An 8,437-nucleotide genomic window follows, 5' to 3' on the forward strand; every position below is an offset into this window, starting at 1 on the left:
GTCGCAGGCTCTGTTTTTCCACTGAAGACTGACCTTCCGTTCTCCCCGCGCGAGTTCCTGGCACGTGTGTGGGACTCAAAGTGTTCGCAGACTAAACGAACACGGACTTGGGACTTGAACCGCCATCCTGTCCCCTGCCTGCCTGCAATCCCGCGTGGGGTGGGGCGAGCAGCAGCAAAACCCAAGTCTTAGCCCTCTTAGATTCCTGCAAGGTCCTAGCACAGTGTCAGGTTCGTCCAAGCTTATTGGGTTGGAGCACTCAGCGAAGAGATGTACAGAGCGGTTCTGAAGGCACGGGGCTTCCACAGAACTGGGTGTTTTCAGGAACCGTTTCTGGTTTTGTCTAAACACACACACAGCCACTTATTCCCTATGAATTTTGTGTATATCAATCAAAATAGTTATGATACTTAGTGTTGGGGTAGAATTTCTGTCTAAAAGGTACAAACAACCGTTATTTTTGCGAATTTGATGAAGGCTCCTTCTCCATCAAGACCTAACATCTGCAGGACTGTTAGCTGAGGAAGGAGTGAGCCTGCCTACTTTGTTGGTTTTGTTTCCTTTCTGTGGCTCAGAGGCACCCATTACATTCTCTATGTATTAGGGTCCCATTTTTTGTCTTGACACCAACTGGAGTTGGGAACTGTGTTTTACTCCTTTGGTTTTGTTTGTTTTTAACCTGGGATGTATTTAAGCCTCTCACTCACCTGGGGCAGAACTCCCAGCTTCTGCCTGAGGAGTTGATGCTGCAGGATAGAATCCTCCTGGAGAAAGGAGGGCCTCGGTCCTACCTGGAGGGGAGGCGCCTGCCTGCAGACAAGCAGAGGGTCTCAGGGGCCTCCAAGACAGGCAATCTGTGGGACACTGACCAGAGGTGGCTTCTGTGGTCACGTTCAATTCTAAGAGAAAAGGATTTAGAGCTTTGAGTCTCTGATTTAAAAATTCATTGATTCTCAGTGCAGTGGGACCTCTAAAAGCCCTTCTCTGCTCCCACCTCTCTCCCACCCGCCCCCTTCCTCTCTGCCCCGGGCCAGTGTAAGTGAGCAGGCAACCTGACTTTACTGTCTTCATGTGCCACATCCTGTTTTCAGATTAATGAGCTCATTTGGTGGAAATTTACCAAGGGAAATAGTTTAATTTTGGAAAGTACCAAAAACTTATCTGTAGTCACTCGACTTATTTTTGGGGGCTCTTGAAATAGAGGGGGCATCACCAGGGGACCTCTGAGCCCTCAGCAAGTGGCAAGCCTGCAGAAATCGAAAGCGGAGCCCAGTGATGCTTAACCTGACTCAGAAAGGAATCGAAACCCTTTGGAGACCACTCATCTCTACCCAGTAGAAAAAAAAATTTCTTTTTCCCAAAAATAAGTTTAAGAAGAAAAGTAGTCCATCTGGCTAAGGCCTAAGATCTGGTGGTATGAACCTGGGGCCATGATTGGGGAACAAGAAAGCACACACAGGGCAGTAGGGAATGTTTGAGCCTCAGCAGTCCCACTCACATCCATAATCTGCTCTGCTTGTTCTACAAAGCACCAAAAGGTTTCCATTCTCCAGTTTTGCCCCAATCCTTCAGCTGTCAGGCTCTTGACATTGAAGTTGCCTGCTAGCCTTGTAGCCTTTTGAGCTTGTGATTCCTGCAAGGAACTAAGGACTGAGTGGCCAGGAGGACTATGGAAAATTAAAGTTTGGTGAGCCATTCTGCATTGAAGATGGTAAAGCACGTGTGACAAGCCCCGTAAGTGTCTGACCACCTCCTGGCCTGCCCTGTTTCCTAGAGGAGAGATTTTTCATCCCTTCTGAGATGCAGAAGAGAAAAATGGTGAAAACTGACAAGGCGCTGACAGTTCAGTACTGGAATGAAAGGAATTGTGTCTTCCTTCTCTGCCCCCATCTGAAATCCATAGTGATATTTTGGAGGACATATTTCTATTTTGGAATGAGCACTGGACTAGGAGTCAGGATACTTCTGCTCTTTTTTTTCTCCCTGCCACTAAAGTATTTGGGGGGCGGTAGATAAATAGATGAATGCTTAAGCAATAATTCAAGAAATAATAGTCCATAGTTTTTTTGTTTTTGTTTGTTTTTTAGTGGAAAATGACCTTAAAGATCATAGAATGCATTGGGTTTTTTCAAAATTTGTATTAGCTATGGGACTGTGTCTTCAAATGCTTTTTCACATAGAGCCCAAATGTACAAACCAGCTAGAAGCAAGGATTTTCTGTTAAGCGGAGCAGGCAGCTGGGAGCCTGTGCGCTGGGCTTCTCTCCTCCCTGTCCGGGCCTCTAGGCTCTAGGGACACGGTTAAAAAAAATCATGGATCTAATGAGATGCTCCCAGGTCCCAGAGGTGGAAACTGGGATTCTCTCCTGGGCTGGCTTGCCTCTAGTGTCCCAGCCGTTCAACCTTTTCTTCAATAACTGTGACTTTCCATGTGTTATAGTCCAGATGGGCATTGGAAGAGGGAAAGATTACATTGGCCTGGGTCATTAGCCTTGCAGGTGGTGAGGGGGCAGGACCAGATCGGAGCCTAAGCATCTAGAGGATTGAGGTCAGTGGTCATGGTAAAAATAACAGTGACAGTAATAGTGGCTACACTTTATTTAATATCAGTCACAGTGACACTGCTCTAATCGGAGCACATCACATGCCTTGCTCCATTTATTAAGATCATCAAGAAGAGATGAGAAAACTGTTTTTCTCCTTTCCAAAAGCCAGGCCCCAGATTATAGCAGTAAATGAGGCAGACCGAGCTCCTGTTCTCATGACAGCTGCCTCCTAGATATGAATGCACCAGATGAGCATATCCAGTCAGCTAATGCCAGCCATTTGGGCTGCTTCTGTTTGTCAGCAACCCTTAAAACGTGGAGCCCATAATGGGCTACTACTTCCTCTACTCATAAATACCAAACATTCCTCGTTTTGCCTCTATATTCCTTCTTTTCATTGCCAGCTGCAGGCTTTGTCCCTGTCATACTCACAGCTTGTGTTTAGTAAAAACAATTAGTGAACAGCTTTCCTGCTAGCATCATCTAAATCTCCTCTGTAAACTTCTGGTTCCCGAACCAGGAAATTTAATTAAACAGATGATTACATGTTATCAGTCACCTAGTAGATTAGAAGACCAAATTGTCCTGGGTTCCTCAACCCAAATTCAATACCTCCCCATGGTAACTCACACACAGCTGATATCAACAATAAAACAAAGAAATATACCAAATGATCTTGTAAAAACTGTAGCCTATAGTACACCTTCTCCGCTTTGGTGTGATGATTTAAAATGTCCCAAGTTTCCTTCTGTTAATCTCCATCTGGTTCTTACTGTACTTATTATAACTGGCAATTTCTAAAATGTGCCTGTTTACAACTAGTTTTCTGCCCCACTAGACTATGTGGATTATATGAATATGAGAAATTAAGTTAATTAAAGGTGTTAAAGTAAAGCTGTGTCTGATTTCTTCATTGTTCTTTCCCCTGACTTAGCACAGAGGAGGCTGTCAAACATTAGTTCAGTGAATGACTAATACTCAAGACACTATCCATAATCATTTTTACTTAAGGTAATAATCATTAATGATGATTTCACCATCATCACAAAATGTTTATTAAGTATCTTTGGCCTGGCCCTTTTCAGGGTGTTGTGAAGTTAGAAATAGCATTCTAACAAAAATTTGAAAAGAAATCTGGGGTTCTTTTTTGAAGGGAGTTTCTATGTCTGGTGATTTTCCCTATCTCAGTAGATTTCCAGATTTTAAGGAAAGAAACAAAGCACCTCAGAAGTTTTTTGAATTGTAGGCTCCAGACCTGTCCCTAGGGGTTTTCCAATTATTTGTGGGGCTGGCCACTTTGAAAGTGCCATGGGGATTTCACTTTGTGATGGAGGTACCAATGACACTCACAGGGATGGTAAAGTGGTCCAGGCAAAGAGCTTGGCAGATGGACCCTTTGATAAAGACAAGCTCTTAAGAGGCCAATAATGAGGAAGGCAGACAACTTTGGGTCAATGCTGGTCAACCTGCTGCTTCTCTTTGCCATCTCTGGCCACTTGCGTGCCTTGTTCTAAAAGTTTGCTTTTGCTACGTGTCAAATTCCTTCTTTCATGGACTCTGGCAATAAAGACTCTTCTTATTTTTATTTATTTATTTATTTATTTATTTTGCGGTACGCGGGCCTCTCACTGCTGTGGCCTCTCCCGTTGCGGAGCACAGGCTCCGGATTCGCAGGCTCAGCGGCCATGGCTCATGGGCCCAGCTGCTCCACAACATGTGGGATCTTCCCGGACCGGGGCACGAACCCGCGTCCCCTGCATCGGCAGGCAGACTCTCAGCCACTGTGCCACCAGGGAAGCCCTAAAGACTCTTCTGAAGGTGGGTGCCTGGACCTCCAATGCCTTTTACTGGGCTACAGAATTATTGCTCTTCCTTCACACTTACATTTGTGAGGTTGGGTTTCCCGGGCTTTTTGCTGGATCAGATCAAGAATATCTTGATGTTCTAGCCCCAAAGCAGTTGATATCTGCCTGAGGAGCAATGTATCCTGGGGGTCCTCCTCTCCCTCCATCCTGAGGACTCAGCCTGAGAGAGAAAAATCAGTGAGTGAACAGAGCCCTTACTCAGGAATCAAGAGATCTGCCTCTGACATTGACTTCAGGACTGTGGGGAAAGTCCACCCCATCCTTGGGCCTCCTTTTTCCCATCTGAAAAGTGGGAGAATGACCTCAGAACAATCCTTCAGGGCAAATTCTTTAACCATTCAAACCCTGGTGCTCGGGAAGGGGTACAACTCTCCTACCTGTTGAGGGGCTGCTCTCCTCACCTGGACCAGGAACCCCCTATAATGGATGCTGGAAGCTTCCACTAGATGCCTGGTCTTTTTGGACTCCAGATTTTTTTTTTTTTCAAGAAAAAGCAATGAGAAAAACCTCCTCTGATGGATTTTTTTCAGCGCTCAAGCCAGATGAATTCCCAGCACAAGCCAAGACTTGGGAGCAAGTATGTGGGGCAGGGAGTAAGAGGCTAAGAACCAAAGGGCTGCAGCCCGTGTTCCCTCAAAGAATACCCAAGCTGGGGGCTGGGGTTGTGAACGTGGGATTGATGTTTGTTCATCTCTTCCGAGCTTCTTGTCTAAAAAGGGGAAACGGGGACTCAGATTGGGGAAAGAGCTTGCACTGTAAATCAGAGGTCCAGAGGCATCTTCTTCTATGTTCTGGTGTCTTTTGACCCCAAATGTCTCAATAATACCCCTGTCCTTTCTTGTTCCTGCATTCATTTCTTCTTGGACATCTCTCCACAAGACTGAGTTTCCCGAGAGCCAGGGAGCAGGGCGTATTCATCTTTGTAGTCCCCTCGTACCCAGCCTACATCTCGCACACTAGTAAGTATCTATTAAGAGAGACTTATTTGCCATCTTAAGAGGATCCAGGAATATTAGGAAAACATCCATCCTACCTTTCACATCTGTAGGTTCCCAAAATGTGTTTAACAGTTATATTTTTAGCTTCTACCATGAGGCTATTTGCTCATTTTTAGAAGAACCATAGTATAGACATCTAGAAAAATTTTCTTTTTCTGGGAGATCATTGCCTTAATCATTTTGGAGCTAGGATGCAGGAATTTTTAAAATGCAAAATCAAATACACAAGAAAAGTTAGTCTGTCTGGCTGCCATCCTTGGTTGCTATCTTCTGTAACCAGCATCCAGCTACACAGCCAGAGAGCCTTGGGGAGGGCCCACAGTGGTCTCCATCCCCTCTGATTGCTGAAACCAGAGCTGCCTGGGGAGGCCAGGGCCCTGGCATCAGTCCCTGCCTGGTCCTGCTTCTCTGTTCACAGAGAATGTGTTTGCACATGAGCTCTCCCAAGCCACCTTGGAGTCCCTCCAAGGACAGGCCTGGAAGCCGGCCAGGAGGGAGGGTGCTCCTGGAAAGGACACATCTCTGGGAAGCAGAGACCGTGGCATACAGGCACACACATGCAAATACTTGCAGGATGGCCACATCTTCCAAGGTTTCAAGAGAACCTGGAAATCTGGATTTTTATGTGCAGTGTCTTGATTTTTAGAACGCCCCAAAAAACAAACCCTAACCAAATGAGCACCCCCACAAACTGTGTCTGAGGGCCACGATTTACAACCTCTGGTAGAGCCTGGCATGTCACACACATGACCTAAGCAGGTGAGCTAATGCCCTGCATGTAGCTCACTGGGACTACACACACCATATATGCTTATCCAGGGTTAGACCTTGTGTGCACCTGATAGAGACCAGTCATCAAATATTTACACACGCTTGCTATCTCCTAGGATGTCCTTTTAATATTTTCACTTTCCAGCTAAGGAGACTGAGTATCAGGGATCTCCAGGGTCATGTAGCTGGTGGGTGGCTGGACTCACATCCCAGGCTGCCTGGCCACAAAGCCAGCATTTGCCCTCCACTCACCTCTGGGATGCCTGCACTCTGAACTGAAATGTCTGCTACTCTGCATCTCTCAGTAAACTCAGTTCCCTGAGTTCAGGGGCTGTGTTTCATTTGCTGTTGCATCCCCATCACCTAAAAGAATATAGAAGGTGCTCAATAAATACCTGTGGGATTGCCCACAGACACACAAACACACATACAGATGTAAACCCACACAGTCACGTAACTCCACCCCAAGAACCGCCCAGGAACATCCCAACTCTCAAGCTCCCACAGGCACACGCCCACCCCCATCTCCCACCTCCCACAGCATCCCAAGCCAGGCCTCCCCAGCTCCCCCTGCCAGCCTTGCCCAAAGCCTTCACAAATTGTTTCCTGGAAATCTTGAGGCGGCTGTGGTGTTCTTTTTCCCTAACTCAGGAGACAACTCAGCAGTTTTGTTTTTCAAAGTCTGGGACTCATAAACCTGGAATCCTTTCTTCGTTTTTTTTCACTAGAATTTTCCTTGGCCGGGTGCCTTTCCCCAGGGCGGTGGCCAGGAGGTCACACTCAGAGCGCCCTCTGGTGGGCACCGTCCTCCCGACCTAGTGGGCAGTTGCAGAGGGGGAAGGGACACAACTGCTTTACAGATGGGGAAACTGAGTCAGGCGGTGGTACTGGGGAGAGGTTGGGGGGTGTGGGCTCATTCCAAGTGTGTGCCAATGTGCACTACTACTAAGTGGTTTTGTGATTTTTTGTGTGTGATTTTTTTTTTGATTGTTGAAAATAATAAAAGAAGAAATAGCTCCCAGAGCTCAGACATGGCAGAGAAAGGCCCTCTGTTCTCCCCAGGACCTCTTGTGGGACAGATGGCAGAGGTTTGGAAACTTCGTCAGATTCAACTTTATCCTTGAATCCCCAGCACATTTAGTAGGCAAAGAAACTGAGACATAGAGAGATGCTGGGGGAAGAAGGAGGGAGAATATTTATTGAGCATCTGCTATGTGCTAGCTATGATCACAAACTCTCATTTAATCTTCACAGCAACCTTGTGAGGTAGATGACTTTATTTCCATTTTAAAGATTAAGACATAGAAGCTGAGTGAGGTCTCAAGATCAGAAAAGAAGGGGAGAGCTGGGATTGAATCCAAACCTGCTGTTTTCTTGGCTTTGCTACCTCCTGGATTTTTCCCATTTGGCTCCAGTGGGCCCAGGGCGGAGCCTTTGTGGCTGGGCTCATAAAGGCAAGGTTTCCATAGCCCTCCTGCTCAGAAAGGGAAGCCCCTCTCCTCAGCCTCTTCCAGAGGGCAGCCCCTTCCAGGGGACCATGGGGAGATGGGACGAACAGCCCCATCAGGCTTGAAGCTGAGGGTCCCATAGCTTGGAGGAGGGTCCTGGCAGCTGTGCCAAGGCCCCTTAGCTAACAGTAAAAACAGGATTGGATGTCTTTATAAGCTGAAGTTGTGAGAGGTTCCAAAGGGCAAGGGTTTTCCTGGAAAAGAAAGCAGGTCCTGGAAGGTCTTTGTTTTGTTTTTCTTCTTAATGGGGCCCTGGTTAATGACTCAAGGAAATGAAGAACACATTTCACCAAGAATTAGTCACTGCCCTCCTCAGCCCTCCATCCTGCTACCCTTTCCAAACCTTCAAAACTTCTCACTTCCTGCAGGAAAAAATCCAAACCCCTGGTGTTGTTCATCTTTGGTCTGGCTTAGCCTTATCTTCTACACATCTCATTGAAATAAGCCACCCAGGGGTCTCTACACAGCTCCCTCTGTTCCCATGCTGGGCATTTGCTCTCATTATTACCTCTCTCTGAAAAGACTTCATTTCAGCTTGTCCAAATCTTAGTCATTCTTCAAGACCCAGCTCAGAACTTGCCTTCTCCGTGGAGCATTCTCCACTGTGCCCAAAAGGAACCATCCTGCCTTGTGCTGATGGATGCAGGTGTTAGTCTCCCTAACAGATTGAGACCCTTGAGAAACAGCATTGGATTCATCATTGATCTCCCTATATGGGCACACATGCTTGTGTGTGTGTGTGTGTGTGTG

Source organism: Tursiops truncatus, chromosome 6 (genome assembly GCF_011762595.2).
Source record: "Tursiops truncatus isolate mTurTru1 chromosome 6, mTurTru1.mat.Y, whole genome shotgun sequence".
Taxonomy (NCBI): Eukaryota; Metazoa; Chordata; class Mammalia; order Artiodactyla; family Delphinidae; genus Tursiops; species Tursiops truncatus.